The following is an 18,876-nucleotide window of genomic DNA, read 5'->3' as shown; positions in this document are numbered from 1 at the left end:
CAGAATATTGTTTCTATTTCCAAATGAGCTTGTTTGGTCATGTGGTTCATTCCATGAGATTGACTGTGGTTTCTTTCCAGGAAGCCACCCCTTTGTTTGAATCACTATTATCACCACATAACAGATGTTGCTCTCCAGGAAACTTCTTTATATGAGCCTTCATAATCATATGGAAGATTTCAAAATGACTTTGTTACCATCATGGAAAACAAGATGAACTGGGACATCTCTGTGGGTTGTTCGAAACAACATTTACCTCTGTAGCAGTCAGAATCAGCTGACGTTCATTCTCAAACACACAAAGGACTAAATAAAGCCTACCAACACATTTGTGAGGTAAATATTATTAATTCCCACTTCACACACGGAGACAACTGCGACACAAAGAGGTTAACTGACTTCTCCAAAGCTACAGTGCAAATCTTTAGCAAATCTTGGAACAGTGTATAATGTTTTCCAAGCACCTAAGTGTCTCAGGACCCTAAGTCCCATTGACTTACTTAAGTTTATAAGTCCCTTTTGAAAATGGGACTAAGGCTACTAAGTCACTTAGAACTTGTCTACACTACAAAATTAACTAGACTTTATCTAATTTGACCTCAAGCCTCCAAATTAAGTTGATTGTGTGTGGCCACACCATGCTTATTGTCTTGATGGAGTGCATCCTCACTAGCAGTGCCTGCATAGATGCACAAAGCTGTGCATCTTGGGTAGCTATCCTAAAGTGCAACTTGCTGCAGTGTGTTTTAGGAAGTTTGTGCAATGCCTGATGGGACCAAAACATTGTCTCAAGGGCGAATGGGAACATTACATCAGCATCCCATGATGCACTGTGCTCAACGGCAAACAACCCAGTGGTTTTCGTGCCTTAAAATCGCCACGCGTACACCATAACCCCAGAAGCATGGAGCCTGCTTAGTTGTGCACTCTTGCTGTGAGCATCTCAAACACTTTGCACCTTCTCCTGCTGTATTTCCAGAGCTGAAGTAGGGTCCACTGCACGGAACACAGCCCTGCTGCAAACCATTGAAAAACAAACAAACAAAAACAATTCACAGTTGCTGCTGGTAGTCACAGAGAAGCTGTACTCTGTTGAGTACCGTTTCTGGTCCCACAAAACAAGCACTGACTGGTGGGACTGCATCATTTTGCAGGTTTGGGATGACGAACAGTGGCTGCAGAACTTTTGAATGTGGAAGGCCACCTTCCAAGAACTTTGTGCAGAGCTTTCTCCTGTTCTGCAGTTCAGCAACACAAAAATGAGAGCTGCTCCGACGGTGGAGAAGTGAGTGGCAATCACTATTTGGAAGCTTTTAATGCCAAACAGTTACCGGTCAGTGGGGAATCAATTTGGAGTAGGTAAATCAACCATGGGAGCTGCTGTTCTCCAAGTGTGCAGGGCCATTAATCAACTTCTGCTACGAAGGGTAGTGAGTCTGGGAAATGTGCAGGACATAGTGAATGGTTTTGCCACAATGGGGTTCCCTAATTGCAGTGAGGCGATAAATGGCACGCATATCCCCGTCTTGCACCAGACCACCTTGCCAAAGAGTACATAAACTGAAAGGGTTACTTTTCAATGGTGTTGCAAGTTCTCGTGGATCACAGGAGGCGTTTCACCGACATCAACGTAGGATGGTCGGGAAAGGTTCATGATGCCTGCAACTTTAGAAACTCGGGTCTGTTCAAAAAGCTGCAATCCAGGACTTTCCAGACCACAAAATGATCATTGATGACACTGAGATGCCTGTAGTCATGCTGGGGGACCCAGTCTACGCCCTTGCTCCCATGGCTCATGAAGCCATACATCGGCGGTCTGGACAGCAGTAAGGAACGGTTCAACTATAGGCTCAGCAAGTGCACAATGGTGGGTGAATGTGCTTTTGGTCATTTGAAAGGGTGCTAGAGAAGTTTACTAACAAAGTTGGACCTTAGTGAAGAGAACATCCCCACAGTTATAGCTCCCTGCTGTGTGCTCCATAATATCTTTGAAAAAGAGGGGGAAATTTTCCACAGGGGTGGGCAGTTGAGGCAGATTGCAGGGCAGTCATTTTTGAGCAGCCACACATCAGGGCAATAAGAACAGCACAGCAAGGGGTGCTGCATATCTGCGAGGCTTTGAGAAGCCATTTCAGTAATGACTCACAATAATATGAGCTGCTTCTCTGCATTGTGCTTTCCCAAACCTTCACCTGCTTTGTATCACTGTCCCCGTAAAACCAACCCTCCTCCCAAGCCCACTGCTTCTACTCAATAAAGAACATTTCTCAAATCCATTTACTTTGTTTAACATACATAAGTAAAAAGGAAAAACAGAAGAAAAAAAAAGGTAACCTTGGGGAAAAGGGGTTGTAAAGTTGAAACAGCTGTGTAACATAATACCACATTCCAGACCATCAAGGGTCTGTGAATGGGCACCTTCTGTTCCTTGTACCCTCCCTCTGAGTTAAGTGAAAGGGATAATGGACTTTTCGCCCATGTCTCAGGGAATGCTTGGAGGAGGGGGATTCTGCACCAGGCAATGCTGGCTGGCTGTCCACCACGGTCTGCAGAGGGACTCTACCCTCCTGCTTCTGTTCCTGCAGTTCAACCAGATGCCTCAATATGTCTGTTTGGTCTCTGATAATCCAAAGCATCTCATCCTGTGCCACACGCTCTTGCTTATTGGAAGCTTTCCTGCTCTCCATGTCCATGTCTAACTTCTCAGACAGTGAAATCCACCATGCTCTCAGCTGTCCCAGAGGTGTTCATTATCTCGGTGAACATGTCCTCCTGTGTTCTCTTTCTCCTCCTCCTAATCGGTGAAAGTCTGCTTTCAGGTGTTGATGACACACCGAAGGACACATTTCCACCTGTCAGTCATGGGAAAAGATAAAGGAGCCATTGTACATGGATAAAATATTTCCATAGCAAGGCCATTTTTATTTAAAAGAAACAAACACTCTTATTACACTAGGTGCAAGCCATAACATAATCAGAATCCGTAACTGTTCACTGTGCTGATTTGCTGCTCCAGCGATGGTGAGTAGGCCCCCCCGGGTCATGGGTGACTGCACTTTTAATGAAGTTTATGGCAGGCTCATGTCAGGAGCAAAGGTAGCTAGTTGAACAATGGCCCTTCCCCATAGCACCACAGGAAGCTGTTTACGAACAGGGCGGGGAGGAACGTTTTCACTCCCAAATTGCAGAATTTTTCATGTGCGGCCCAGTCCCCTATCAGCCACTTCAAACTACTTGCCAAACCATGCCGAGCACAGTAAAGGCACATTAGCAGCTACTTGGATTGGCAATCCAGAATGTGTGGGGGTGGGGTGGGTTTACATACCCCTTTTTTTTTTTTCTTTCTTGTAAGAGCACTTTTAATAAGAACTTCCTCTGTTTCCCCTAGGCGACCCTATGTGATATCAGTCTCCTGAGGGTAACAGAGACTGAATGGAAGGAGATGCTGTAAATATCTGGGTATAGACCCAATCCTTATGCTGCTATGCTGTGTACCACAATGATGCCAGCAGAATTAATTCAGGAGTTGCATGTGAAAGTGACCTAATATGGTGGAAGAAATAAGACTGCCCTGCCCAGACACCTTCTGCAAAGAATTGCAGAGTACATCCATGAAAGTTTCCTAGAGATATTCAGTGAGAATTCCCGGCCTATCCCAGTCCACATAAACAGTCTTTTCCAGAGGCTATCCTCTGCATAGCTGGAACAGCCTCTTGTAAGCAGAGAACCACAGCACTTCGCTTTTTCTTCACAGTAAACATGCAATACCACCAAATGTGAATTCCTGCTAAAGTTTAACTGGACTTTGATTGTAACTCTATTCTCACCAGAGGTGCCTTCCCCGGTACCACAGTGAACTACTGTGATGTCCTGCAACCCACAGGGCTCCAGGGTTAAAAAATTTTCTTGACTCTTGGGGAGAATGGGAGACAGGCAAGCCGTGGATCCATTCTCCTCCTCCTCCACCATATCGTCCTCCTTGTTGTCCCTAGAATCACACACCTGTGAGGTGTTCACATTGATTGTGGGGGTGCTATAAGGGTTACCCCTGAGAATTGCACACAGCTCGTTGTAGAACCAGCATGTGAGGGGTTCAGTACCAGAATGAGTGTTCACCTCCCTTGCCTTCTGGTACGCTTGGCGAAGTTCTTTGATTTTCACATGGCACTGCTGTGTGTCCCTCGTGTAGCCCTTCTCCCCCATTCCAAAAGCAATCTTTGCACAGATGTCAGCAGTTCTTCTGCTGGATCGGAGCTCTGCCTGCACAGACTCTTCTCCCCACACAGCGATAAGATCCACCACCTCCTGTGCAGACCAGGCTAGAACGCGTTTGGGGTGTGTAGTCTTCATGATCAGCTGTGCTCAAGCTGGCATGTTCCCAAGCTGATCAAACAGGAAATGGGAAATCAAAAATTCCTGGGGCTTTAGCAGGGGAGGGGCTGTTTCCTGTGTACCTGGCTGCAGTGCAGCGGAGTTGAGAATGATCTCCAGAGCAGTCACAGATGAGCATTGTGGGACACCACCTGGAGGCCAATTAAGTCAAATTACACAACGCTGTGTGTGCAGTATCTTGCAATCGACCCATGAAAATCGAATGAAGTGCTACTCCTCTCGCAGAGGTGGATTACAGAAGTCGACATTAGAGATGACTTAGATTGGTGTAAAGGACCTGATAGCGTAGACACATACATTAACAGGTCGACTTAAGGCGGCTCCCTTCCACCTAACTTTTTAGCGTAAACCAGACCTTAGAGATTTTGGGTAATAGTTTCCAAAGAGCCTATCTCCTGACTCCAAGTCATGCGTTTTAAACCACCAGACCATCTTCTTTCTAAATTATACCCTCAGAACATACATTAGAACATAGGAGCTGCCATACTGGGTCAGAATATAGTCCATCTTACCCAGTATCTTGTGTATGACAGTGCCTTGTACCAGAACTTCAGGGAATCTATAGAAGAGGAAAATTATGGAGTGATCAATTCTTTCTTCCACTCCACCACCTGGTACTTAGAAGTTTAGGGTCACCCGAGCATTGGGTTGCATCCCTGACCATCATGGCTAATAGCCATTGATGAACCTCTGCTCCATGAACTTATCCAGTTCTTTCTAAAACCAGTCATACTTTTGGCCATCACAACATCCCATGGCAGTGAGTTCCACAGGTTAATTATGTGAAAAGGTATTTACTCTTTTTTATATTAAACCTGCTGCCTATTAATTTTATTAGGTGACCTCTGATTTTTTGTATTGTGTGAAAGTATAAATAGCACTTCTCCATTCACTTTTTCTGCACCATTCATGATTTTATAGACCTCTATCATCTCATATATTGTAATCCCTTTTCTAAGATGAACAACCCTAATCTTTTTAGTCTCTTCTCATATGGAAGCCATTCCATACCTCTTCATTGTCTTCGCTACCCTTTTCTGAACTTTTTTCAGTTCCACTATATCTTTCAAGGTCTGGACATACCATGGATTTATATTGTGGCATTATGACATTTTCTCTTATTTTTTATCCATTTCCTAATAGTTCCTGGCATACCATTAGCCTTTTTGACAGCTGCTGTGATTTTAGCAGAAGTTTTCAGTAGCCTCAAATGCAATACAACCTGTAACCGAACTACTACATTATGCAGTTTCATGAAAGTATATGCACAAAAATATCAAAGATGGATTGTTCAGAAAGATTCACCATCCATTTCCAAGGATAATTTTTCCATACTGAAATTGATATACCAAATGCATGAAACCCTTGCTCACTAACCCATCATAAGCAAAATAGAATACTTAAATTACATGTATACAAAAGATTATCGGAGGAGGTAGTATTCTAATCAGAATTCATTTAGGCTGGTAAATCAGGACTAGAATTGAGGTTTGCAGATTTCAGAAATTTTTACCAACTTCAGTAATAAACAAATAAATGTATAAACCTTAGCATGTATACAACACACATGATCAAAGGATTTCAAAGCACTTTACAAACAGTCATGAATGTAGCCTCACAACATTTTAGTAAGTTTCTGTTATTCCCATTTTGTAGGCTAGGAAACTGTAGCACAGACAGGTGAAGTAACTTGCTTAAATTCACAAAGCAAGCCAGTGGCAGAGTTGGGAACAGAATCCAGATCTCTCAGCTTCCAATTCTGTGCCTTAACAAAAAAAAAATTGTCCTTTTTCATTATCATGAATGATGGAATTATATCATGTAATCTGTTCCTCTCATGAGATCTCCTGTAATCAAACCTGCAATAAAAAGTAGGTCCCTTCTAGTCTGGGTTCTGATACAGAACCAAGAACATAGGAGGTTGGAATTTGGGAATTCAAATCTGGTCCCACCATTTCCCTTGCGAATTTGGATGGGTTTTAAGATGTGGTTCTAGTTTTGGACCACTTCAAAATTATATTTGCTCAGGACAGTGTATTTTTTGTAGCAGGCATCTTAGATTCATAGCTATTAAGGCCAGATCATCTAATATGGCCTCCGATATATCACAGGCTACTAAATTTCACACAGTTACCTCTGTATTGAGCTTAATAACTTGTGTTTGACTAAAGCATGCCTTGTAGAAAGCCATCCAAGTCTTAGTTTGGACACATCAAGAGATGGAAATCTACCACTTTCCTTGGCAGTTTGTTCCAATAGTTAATCATCCTCACTGTTAAAAATGCATCCAATGAAGTGAGCTGTAGCTCACGAAAGCTTATGCTCAAATAAATCTGTTAGTCTCTAAGGTGCCACAAGTACTCCTTTTCTTTTTGCGAATACAGACTAACACGGCTGCTACTCTGAAAAGAGTTCTTTAAGTCTCTCACTGTAAAGTATTTTCTACAGCCTTTGAACTACTTTTGTGGCTCTTTTCTGCACCCTCCTCAAATTTTCAACATCCTTTTTTAAAAAATGTTGACACCAGAACAGGATGCAGTATTCTAATACTAGGGCTTGGCTACACTTGCAAGTTAGAGCACATTAAAGCAACCCCAGGCGCCCTAACTCACGACCCGTCCACACTGGCAAGGGACTTAGAGCACCTGGACTCTGCAGCTGGAGGGCTCCTGGTAATCCACTTCCCCGAGAAGCATAACACTTGCTGTGCCTCAGCTGAAAAGCCCCAGCATCAGTGTGAATGAGGTGTTGCATTACTGCGCTCTGATTGGCCTCTGGAAACGTCCCATAATCCCCTTAAATCAAGTGGCCACTCTTGTCATTGTTTTGGAATTGGCTGTAGGAATGCAGATATGCCCTTTCAAAGCTCCTTTTCTGACAGCCGGCATGCTTATTTGCTCCAAGACAAAGCAAGCCATTACTGTGGAATGTTGCTTGCTGTGAGTGTGTGTGAGAGAGAGAGAGAGGCCGTGAGGAGAGGGGTCTGCTGCTGTCTGAACTTACAGGACAGCATGTTGACATGCTCTCAGCCCCCCAAAAACCCACTCTCTCTCCGCCCACATACACACAACACTCTCCCTGTCACACTCCACCCAATCCCCCACATTTGAAAAGCATTTTGCAGCCACTTGCATGCTGGGATAGCTACCACAATGCACTGCTCTCTGTGGTGTTGCAGGAGCTGCTAATGTGGCCACACCAGTGCTCTTGAATCTGACAGTGTGGACACACTGCAGCGCTTTCCCTACTGCACTCTCAGAGGGCTGGTTTAACTCACAGCCCTCTACATCTGCAAGTGTAGCCATGCCCGTAGTCTCACTAATACCCTACTAAGGTAAAATCACCTCCCAACTGCTCATTACTTACTAAAAATTACTTACTTTGTACACCCCCCTCTCTCACTAGAGTGTGGCCCAATGTTCCAAAAAAAGCCAAAACAAAACCGCAGAGCCTTCTGTTTCACACCAGTCATGTAGTCCAGGCTCACCTCCAATATTTTCTGCTGCCTTCTCTCACTTGAGGAACTGGAATAATCCAAGGTTATTTGGACTTTTGGATGTTTTCAAGTATCCCTGTTCTAGCTGACATACCTTATCCACTTATCACCAGATTATTTTTTTTCTGTCTTAAGGATCCCACTTAAAGTAATACAAAAATGACCCACTCTTTGTTTCCTGAAGCACCAACAAAAGGGTAAATCAAAGACTATAAAGAAAACGAGCACAGCCTACTGTTATTTGTAATCACTGCTTTTCTTTCCCAAATGCAACGACTTAGCCATTAAGCATACACAAAACCTTTCATGTGACATCAAGAAAAGAGAAGTAAAATGGCACTATCAACTGTTAAAAGCAAAGATATGCATCTGCTTATTGTAAAACACATTTTCCATGAAGCATGATAAAAAGAGCAAAACCTCAGACTAAAGTGGTGATTCATTCTCTCTCACACTACACATACACACACAGTCCAGACTCGCTAGTGTGCTCCAATTGTTTTGTACGACTCTGGCAATGCAAAGCAACCATAAACATACCTTAATATACAATAGCATCCAAAAGTTCTGTGAAGTGAAACCTGTTATGCTAAATAAAATGTCCTGACTGCAGACAACTGTTTGGGAAGAAAGTGAATAAAACCCATTTATATTTCTGACTTGTTCTCAGTATACTTATGATCAGCTGAAACTATAAGTGCAACAGATCTCTCTATGTGCTTGAAAACCTTTACAATGGAAGCCTGTATGTTGTGCAAGGTGGTTGTGATCCAATGCACTTGAAAGCTCTGTGTGGGCTCAAAAAACATTAAGCAATAAATAACCAAACATTGATGAGTCAGTTACTAATTTGACTATGAAACCGTAGTAATTTTACTGAGCAACTGCACTATATCAGCATTCCATTCTGTATATAGTTATGAGTTCATATACCCCTTCCCACTAAACAAACACACACAGACACTCATCCCAAAAACATTTTCAAAGGAGTTAATTAAAAAAAACAATTAAATGGGTCATAATGATGCTTATGCAGAGATAACTTTATGGCTGCCTCTGAGATAACTGGGAACTTCTGAATAGTCTTCATTATATTTTTGTATACATTGTCAGATAATGCCTTCCCATGTGAAAAGCCATTAGAGGTCTAAAGCTGGGTCCCATCCTCTGAGGCTCTGAGCACCCTCAACTTCCATTGACTTTCAAGAGAGCTGAGGGCACTCAGTACCTCACAGGATACAGCACAGAAAACTCCCAATGTCCTTGGAGCCATGGGTCTCCATCCTGCAAAAGTCTATCGTACAGGCCAAATTCTGCCCTGGTGAAGTGGAGTTGAGTGTGCTCAACATCTCACAGAATAGGGCTCAACTTTGGATATCCTATGGTTTTCCACCTGATGTGGCCCATTGTGTACTTATAGTACAGTACAGTGAAGACTATTCAAAAATTCCCAGTTACCTCAGAGGCAACCACAATGCAGTGCTTCATAATCTGCATTTCAATACATTGTGCGTTTTTGTTTTTAATCTATTGCTCTGAAAATATGTTTGGGATGAGTGGCTATATTTGGTGCATGTGTGTTGGTGGGAAAGGGTATATAGATTCATACCTACAAACAGAATAGCATCCTGACATGTTTATACAGAATTACTAGTATTTCTTTGTTCAGGGTAGTTTCAACCTCCTTACTGTTGGTTATTTAGTTCATGCTCAGTTATGCATGCATGATAAAAAGCAAATATCAAGTTGTAAATATCAAAGAAAGGGGAAGCTCACTGGGATTGGATCCACTTACTGCAGGGATGAATTTGGCCCCATGTGTTTGAACAAAACAAAACAAATACAGACTTACCCTCAATGCTTGTAAGCTGCTATTTCATACTCTGTAAACTTTCACCCTCTGCTAACTAAACAGAAATCTACAATCCTGATCCTATAACAACTCTTAAATATGTACTGCAGAATACTGAAAAGAAGAAAGCCTACATTGTCCTCACTAGCAGGCACTTCTCCCAAGATGATTGGTCATTACCCTGGCAACCTTCACAAATGGCAAGTGACGTAGAGAAAGTCGGAAAAATGCCATTGAATGCAGAAAGCGCCATGCATTATAGATAATTCTCAGAATCCACACTCCTATATGCACTAACTGGCTTCAAAAAACCACAAGGGAGCTGCAGAAGTGAATAAAACTTTTTTTTTTAAATGCATGGTGGGGAAGATCCTTGAGGGTTTAATTGCAGCAATTTGGGCTCTCTGGATTTCAATTAATAATGCAGGCAACTATGTCTTTTGTGCTCTCTTCTCTCAGTTCTGTCAAAGAATCCCAATATAATAGTTCAAACTGGAATTCAGACAAAAGGGTGGGCATTTTTTTCCACAGTTTCTTGTTATTTAATATTATTTATTGTTATATGCCTATTCATATCAACTCTCTCACTCCAAATTCTTTTTTCATTACTAATATATCTGGGGTAAGGTGGACAAAGGCCGGTGTATTTATGTCTTTGCAAACAAAAACACCAGCAGTCATATGTGGTGTGAATGATATTATCATTCAAGGTCCAGTTCTGACCCAGCTGAGAGAACTGTCCAAACAAAAGACAAAAGGAAGCTCCACTAACGTAGGGGTTTTATTTATTTACACACACACAGAGACACACAGAGAATGATCACAGTAAATTTACTTCCGACTACATTTCACATCATTCCAAGTTAGTGAAAATAAGGTACGAATAGCTCACATAGGACTAGGTGGAGGGTAAATAAATAAGGGAAACAAACTGGAACAGAATAATTGTTTCTGATATTTTTGAGCACCAGTACCAATGTTTCTTTGAAAACATCCTTTCTTTGTGTTAGTCCAGACCTATAAAGCAGAAAGTATCTCAATTTGCTATTAGTTCATTACCTTATTCATTGTTTTTAAAAAAAAATCTAACTTGAAAGTGTTGCATTTCTTCATAAGGTCAGATAACTTGGCCCATCAGATTTAATATGCCAAGTCCTCAAGATCCACAGCTCCACTGGACACACAATACTTTGAACAGTGTGCAATCCTGTGCAAAGCAAGTGCAAAGTGAGCATTAAATATTACCCCTGGTGTGCAGAGCAAAGAATCCCAATTTTACACCCACTTTGTAAAGGAGAAAATAATTATGCAAGGTAGGAGGCAGAAGAGTGTCAAGCCCTGTGTGTCCAGCTTTGGTTCATAAGGAATCAGCATGTTAAATCTACTGAGCTAAGTCCCGCCCTCATGTTCACCTGTCCAATGCCATTATTAAATCTTTATCAAATGAGGCATCTGAAGGCTGAATTTGACCTGTTACCTTTACCTAGACCATCACACATTACTTCTCCAAATTGTGAAGCAGATATTAAGAAAGCAGCAAGCCTGCTTAACCAGTCAATAGAGAATGACTGCCCCTAACACCGGGGCTTCCCCGGGTGACACAGAACCTTTCTAGTAGGCACTTCTGTCAGGATGTGGCAGGGGCATGGCAGGAGCACTGCTGCACCTTTAACTATTCTTGGTAGCCAAAACAGTCCATTGCTGCTGAACTTAAATTAGGGCAACTCTTTGGCTGCTCCATGTTAAGCTGCAGACTAGATTGTCTCTAGCCAGCTCCATAACTGGGGGGACATGGACGCATAGATGGAATACAAACACCTTTACTCCTCCTCTATTCAATCATTCTCATCCAAAACCAGTGTTAGCAGCATACAAAGCCTACAGCGTACATCCTAAAGACAGGTTTCAGAGTAGCAGCCGTGTTAGTCTGTATTCGCAAAAAGAAAAGGAGTACTTGTGGCACCTTAGAGACTAACAAATTTATTAGAGCATAAGCTTTCGTGAGCTACAGCTCACTTCATCGGATGCATTTGGTGGAAAAAACAGAGGAGAGATTTATATACACACACACAGAGAACATGAAACAATGGGTTTATCATACACACTGTAAGGAGAGTGATCACTTAAGATAAGCCATCACCCACAGCGGGGGGGGAAAGGAGGAAAACCTTCCATGGTGACAAGCAGGTAGGCTAATTCCAGCAGTTAACAAGAATATCAGAGGAACAGTGGGGGGTGGGGTGGGGGGGAGAAATACCATGGGGAAATAGTTTTACTTTGGTCGGAGTATGAACAAGAGGCTACTAGGCAACTCTCCAACACCACTTTCTACAAGCCATTACCCTCTGATCCCACTGAGAGTTACCAAAAGAAACTACAGCATTTGCTCAAGAAACTCCCTGAAAAAGCACAAGAACAAATCCGCACAGACACACCCCTGGAGCCCCGACCTGGGGTATTCTATCTGCTACCCAAGATCCATAAACCTGGAAATCCTGGACGCCCCATCATCTCAGGCATTGGCACCCTGACAGCAGGATTGTCTGGCTATGTAGACTCCCTCCTCAGGCCCTTCGTTACCAACACTCCCAGCTATCTTCGAGACACCACCGATTTCCTGAGGAAACTACAGTCCATTGGTGATCTTCCTAAAAACACCATCCTAGCCACTATGGATGTAGAAGCCCTCTACACCAACATTCCACACAAAGATGGACTACAAGCCGTCAGGAACAGTATCCCCGATACTGTCACGGCTAACCTGGTGGCAGAACTTTGTGACTTTGTCCTGACCCATAACTATTTCACATTTGGTGACAATGTATACCTTCAAATCAGCGGCACTGCGATGGGTACCCGCATGGCCCCACAGTATGCCAACATTTTTATGGCTGACTTAGAACAACGCTTCCTCAGCTCTCGTCCCCTAATGCCCCTACTCTACTTGCGCTACATTGATGACATCTTCATCATCTGGACCCATGGAAAAGAAGCTCTTGAGGAATTCCACCATGATTTCAACAATTTCCATCCCACCATCAACCTCAGCCTGGACCAGTCCACACAAGAGATCCACTTCCTGGACACTACGGTGCTAATAAGCGATGGTCACATAAACACCACCCTATATCGGAAACCTACTGACCGCTATTCCTACCTACATGCCTCTAGCTTTCATCCAGATCATACCACTCGATCCATTGTCTACAGCCAAGCGCTACGATATAACCGCATTTGCTCCAACCCCTCAGACAGAGACAAACACCTACAAGATCTCTATCATGCATTCCTACAACTACAATACCCACCTGCTGAAGTGAAGAAACAGATTGACAGAGCCAGAAGAGTACCCAGAAGTCACCTACTACAGGACAGGCCCAACAAAGAAAACAACAGAACGCCACTAGCCATCACCTTCAGCCCCCAACTAAAACCTCTCCAACGCATCATCAAGGATCTACAACCTATCCTGAAGGACGAGCCATCACTCTCTCAGATCTTGGGAGATAGACCAGTCCTTGCTTACAGACAGCCCCCCAATCTGAAGCAAATACTCACCAGCAACCACACACCACACAACAGAACCACTAACCCAGGAACCTATCCTTGCAACAAAGCCCGTTGCCAACTCTGTCCACATATCTATTCAGGGGATACCATCATAGGGCCTAATCACATCAGCCACACTATCAGAGGCTCGTTCACCTGCGCATCTACCAATGTGATATATGCCATCATGTGCCAGCAATGCCCCTCTGCCATGTACATTGGCCAAACTGGACAGTCTCTACGTAAAAGAATGAATGGACACAAATCAGACGTCAAGAATTATAACATTCAAAAACCAGTTGGAGAACACTTCAATCTCTCTGGTCACTCGATCACAGACCTAAGAGTGGCTATACTTCAACAAAAAAGCTTCAAAAACAGACTCCAACGAGAGACTGCTGAATTGGAATTAATTTGCAAACTGGATACAATTAACTTAGGCTTGAATAGAGACTGGGAATGGATGAGTCATTACACAAAGTAAAACTATTTCCCCATGGTATTTCTCCCCCCCACCCCACCCCCCACTGTTCCTCTGATATTCTTGTTAACTGCTGGAATTAGCCTACCTGCTTGTCACCATGGAAGGTTTTCCTCCTTTCCCCCCCCTGCTGTGGGTGATGGCTTATCTTAAGTGATCACTCTCCTTACAGTGTGTATGATAAACCCATTGTTTCATGTTCTCTGTGTGTGTGTATATAAATCTCTCCTCTGTTTTTTCCACCAAATGCATCCGATGAAGTGAGCTGTAGCTCACGAAAGCTTATGCTCTAATAAATTTGTTAGTCTCTAAGGTGCCACAAGTACTCCTTTTCTTTATCCTAAAGACAGACAGCGTGACTAAAGCAGAGGCAATGAAGCAGTGTGGCCTCTTGGGTAGGGCACTGGGCTTGTATTCAGGAGACTTCATTCAACTCCTAGTTCTGCCACTAGTTTCCTGGGTGACCTTGGGAAAGCCACTTCTCCTCTCAATGCCTCCATTTCCCAATCTGTAAAATGGATATAGTGATACTTATCTTCTTTGGAAAGTGCTTTGAGATCTATGTTATTATAACTACATCCATTGCCTTTAGGATCTACTATTAACCCCCAGTCAATAACACAATAAAATAATACACTTGAATGAGGCTAGTTTTCACACAAGTCTTGCTGAGTCTTTGCAAATGACTGAATTTTGCAATTTAGGAAGTAATGAGCACACATAATATACATGAAAGGATAATGCACCATTAGATTTACTTTGTTTATTGGCAACATAGCTCACTTTTAATTATTTATAACACTATACTCTGACAACACCATACTAGCAAACGTCCTGGTGTAATGTATTTTGTAGCAGTAATTTGGTATTAGCAAAATGAAGCATTCTTACAGCATTATATTTGCTACTAATTTTTTTTTTTAACAAGTAGGAGGAGATTATTATTTTGCACGTGTAAATCATAGAGGACAAAATTCACTCCTGTTCAGGCAGCCAGCACAAGGCCTATGCACTCCTTAGGTCCTATTTTGAGGTCCCAAACCAAACCTTCAGAATCAAACACCACTCCACTTTACAGAAGTCTAGATCTACACGCAAACTTTGGTACTGGCCTCCATTCGCTATTACAGGCCAAACATAAAACCTGGCTCTAAACCTCCCTAAACTCTGAATCAGTCTTTGCTGCAGAGGATTTGAGGGAGATTCCCACATCTGAGTCATTCCTTTTAGGCGACAACCCAGATTGAGGTGTCAATAGAAGAGGTTTTGGAACAAAATGATAAATTAAACAGTAATAAGTCACCAGGACCAGATTGTATTCACCCAAGAGTTCTGAAATAACTCAAATATGAAATTGCAGAACTAGCAGCTGCGGTATGTAACTTATCACTTAAATCAGCTTCTGTACAAGATGACTGTTGGATAGCTAATGTGACACAGATTTTTTTAAAAAGGCTCCCGAGGCAATCCTGGCAATTACAGGCCGGTAAGCCTAACTGTCCTAAGCCTAAGCCCGCTGCCAGTCTGGAGTCCCAGCCCTGTCCACATAGAGTAGGTACTACCTTCTCCCTAGTTCAAGCCATTCTCTTCCTCTCTCTGCACTGAGATGAGGGTGGGAGTGTGCTGAGAAAAGGGCTGGGGGTGAAGGAGCAGGCTGGGGGTTGGGGTGCAGGGTCTGGCTAGGAGCTAGAATGAGGGAAGGGGCTCAGAGTTGGGGTAGGAGGTTTGGGTGTGGAGCACTTACCTGGGCAGCTCCCATTTGGTGCGAGGGATGCCGGTGGGAATGGGGGGTATGTGTGCAGGAGCTCCCGTTTGGTGCTCAGGGTGGGGTTGTGGGGGGTGCAAGAGTCAGGGCATCAGGTGTGGGGGGGCTGGGTATGTGTGGGGGGGTACAGGAGTCAGGGCAGGGGGCTGGGGGTGTGTAAGGAGGATGCAGGAGTCAGGGCAGGGAGCTGGGGGTGTGTGTAAGGAGGATGCAGGAGTCAGGGCAGGGAGCTGGGGGGGCTGGCTGAGTGTGGGGGGTGCCGGAATCAGCATAAGATCAGCCTTTTAATTTAATTTTAAATGAAGCTTCTTAAACATTTTGAAAACCTTGTTTACATATGACAAAAGTTTAGTTATATAATGTATAGACTTAGAGAGCGAGACCTTCTAACTGGGTTGGGGGGGAGGCGCAGGGGTCAGGGCAGAGGGCTGGGGGTGTGGGCTGGGGTCATAGGGGTGCTCCCAGCTCTGAGCAGCTCACGGCAGGGGGCTGGAGGGGATTTGCCCCGATTCCACCCCCTTCCCGAAGGTCCCCGAAGCAGAGAGCACTCTGCAGCTCCGCTTTTACTTCTCCCCCTCCGTAGTAAGGGCTGTCAGCTGATCAGCCCCAGGGAGGGAGAGAAGGAGGGGCAAAAACCCAGCATGCTGGGGGAAGAGGCGGGGGGAGGGGGAAGCTTGCCTGCCCTGCAAGGAGAGAGCAGTGGGCAGAAAAGAGTGGGCCAGGCAGGGCAGGATTTTTTGTGGCACGCTGCTGTCTGCCTGGGTCCGTGACATTAAAAGTTGGCTCCCGTGCCATGTTTGGCATGCGTGCCATAGGTTGCCAATCCCTGATTTAGACCATCCCTTCCAGGTGTCTAACCTGCTCTTAAAAACCTCCAATGATGGAGGTTCCACAACCTCCCTAGGCAATATAGAGAGGGTGCCCTTAGTATAGAACAGAATTATCAGATACATAGATGAGCATGATGTGTTGGGAGAGAGTCAACACAGCTTTTGTAAAGTGAAATCATGCCTCACCAATCTATTAGAATTCTTTAATGGTGTCAACAAACATGGAAAAAAGGTGGATATAGTATACTTGGTCTTTCAGAAAGCTTTTGACAAGGTCCCTCACCAAAGGCTCTTAAGCAAAGTAAGCAATCATTAGATAAGAGGGAATGTCCTCTGATGGATCACTAACTGGCTAAAAGATCGGGAAAAACGATAGGAATAAACAGTCAGTTTTCAGTGGAGAGAGGTAAATTGCACGGTCCCCCAAGGATCTGTATTAGGACCACTGATGTTCAACATATTCATAAATGATCTGGAAAAAAGGGCAAACAGTGAAGTGGCAAAGTTTGATGATAGATACTAAAGTACTCAAAATAGTTAAGTCCAAAGCTGACTGCAAAGAGTTAAAAAGGGATCTCACAAAACTGGGTGACTCGGCAACAAAATGGCAGATGAAATCCAATGCTGATGAATGCAAAATAGTGCACACTGGAAAACAAAATTCCAGCTACACATACAAAATGATGGGGCTATATCAGCTGTTACCACTCAAGAAAGATCTTGGAGTCACCATGGATAGTTCTCTGAAAACATCTGCTCAGTGTGCAGCTGCAATCAACAAAGTTAACAATGCTAGGAACCATTAGGAACCACTGGATAATAAAACAGAAAATATCATAATGCCATTAAATGAATCCATGGTATGCCCACACCTTGGATACTGCACGCAGTTCTAGTCACCCCATCTCAAAAAAAGATGCATTAGAATTGGAAACGGTACGGAGAAGGGCAACACAATGATGGAGCAGCTTCCATATAAGGAGAGGTTAAAAAGACTGGGACTGTTCAGCTTGCAAAAGAGACAATTAAGGGGGAGATAAGACAGAGATCTATAAAATCATGACTGGTGTGGAGAAAGTGAATAAGGAACTGTTATTTACCCCTTCACATAACACACAAACCAATGTCATTCAATGAAATTAATAGGAAGTATGTTTAAAACAAACAAAAGGAAGTACTTCTTCACACCACACACAAAGAAAAGGAGTACTTGTGGCACCTTAGAGACCAACAAATTTATTAGAGCATAAGCTTTCGTGAGCTACAGCTCACTTCATCGGATGCATCCGATGAAGTGAGCCGTAGCTCACGAAAGCTTATGCTCTAATAAATTTGTTAGTCTCTAAAGTGCCACAAGTACTCCTTTTCTTTTTGCGAATACAGACTAACACGGCTGCTACTCTGAAACACCACACACAATAAACCTCTGGAACTCATTGCCATGGGATGTTGTAAAGGCCAAAAGTATAACCAGGTTCAAAAAAGAATTAGGCAAGTTCCTGAAGGATAGGTCCACAAATGGCTATTTGCCAAGATAGTCAGGGACACAACCCCATGCTCTAGATGTCCCTAAACCTCTGAGCAGTAGAAGTTGGGACTGGATGACAGGGGATGAATCACTTGATAAACTGCCCTGTTCTGTTCACTATCTCTGAAGCATGTGGCTTTGGCCACGATCAGAAGACTGGATACTGGGCTAGATGGACCATTGGTCAGACTTAGTATGGCCATCCTCATGTTCTTATTCACTTGTCCTTTTAAGAATAAATGTGTATATGTAAAATGAAAGTATTATTCAATATACAGAAAGTCTCTTGTTTGGGATGGCAGCATTCTGCAAAGGCTGATCTCTGTGATATGAACTGCATCGCCATGGATGACTCGTCATTTCTTCTCTATGCCAGTGATTCTCAACTTTTCCAGACTACTGCAACCCTGTACTGTACTGACAAGGACTGATTTGTCTTGCATATCCCAAGTTTCACCTCAATTAAAAATGATTTGCTTACAAAATCAGACAGAAAAATACAAAAGTGTCACAGCCCACTATTACTGAAAAATTGCTTACTTTCTCATTTTGTCTGTATGAAACTTTAGTTTGTACTGACTTCACTAGAGCTTTTTATGTAGCTTCTAAAACTAGGCAAATATCTAGATAAGCTGATGTATCCCCATGAAGACCTCTGCATACCCCGGTTGAGAATCACTGTTCTATGCCACCGCATTGTCATTTTCGAAGAATACCCTTCATGTAGGTAGATCAGGCCTTATACAACTCCAACTGAAAAGGAATATGTTTTTTCTGGCAGGTAAGTGATGTTTCATGGATCATTGGGGATGAAAAACTAATTCAAAATTAGCCATTCTGGAGATATGAACCAAGGGCCTAATACCAAGAGATGATGAGCTTGATCAGTTCCCATGGAAGCCACTGGCAGTTAAAAGTATTCAGCATATTCCAGGATCAGGCTCTTAAAAATCTGAAAAGTATTACATGTTGCAAAATCCAAA

The 18,876-nt window shown here is 43.2% G+C and overlaps 1 protein-coding gene across 3 annotated transcripts in view; it reads right to left on the bottom strand.

Annotated features, from left to right (window-relative positions):
* GNB4 (G protein subunit beta 4) overlaps positions 1-18,876 on the bottom strand; it is a 125,021-nt gene that overhangs the window by 99,768 nt on the left and 6,377 nt on the right. The window contains exon 2 of one of the 3 annotated variants that reach the window (XM_043491926.1): positions 8,429-8,505. The exons of 1 other annotated variant lie outside the window; for it this stretch is intronic. The gene's annotated coding sequence lies outside the window, so the exon portion shown is untranslated. Of the gene's footprint in view, positions 1-8,428; positions 8,506-9,740; positions 9,850-18,876 lie in introns of those variants that run through there. One more of the 3 variants, XM_038415798.2, reaches the window with a different exon arrangement.

This window comes from Dermochelys coriacea, chromosome 9 (genome assembly GCF_009764565.3).
Source record: "Dermochelys coriacea isolate rDerCor1 chromosome 9, rDerCor1.pri.v4, whole genome shotgun sequence".
Taxonomy (NCBI): domain Eukaryota; kingdom Metazoa; phylum Chordata; order Testudines; family Dermochelyidae; genus Dermochelys; species Dermochelys coriacea.
This window is presented reverse-complemented; position numbering and strand designations above follow the sequence as displayed.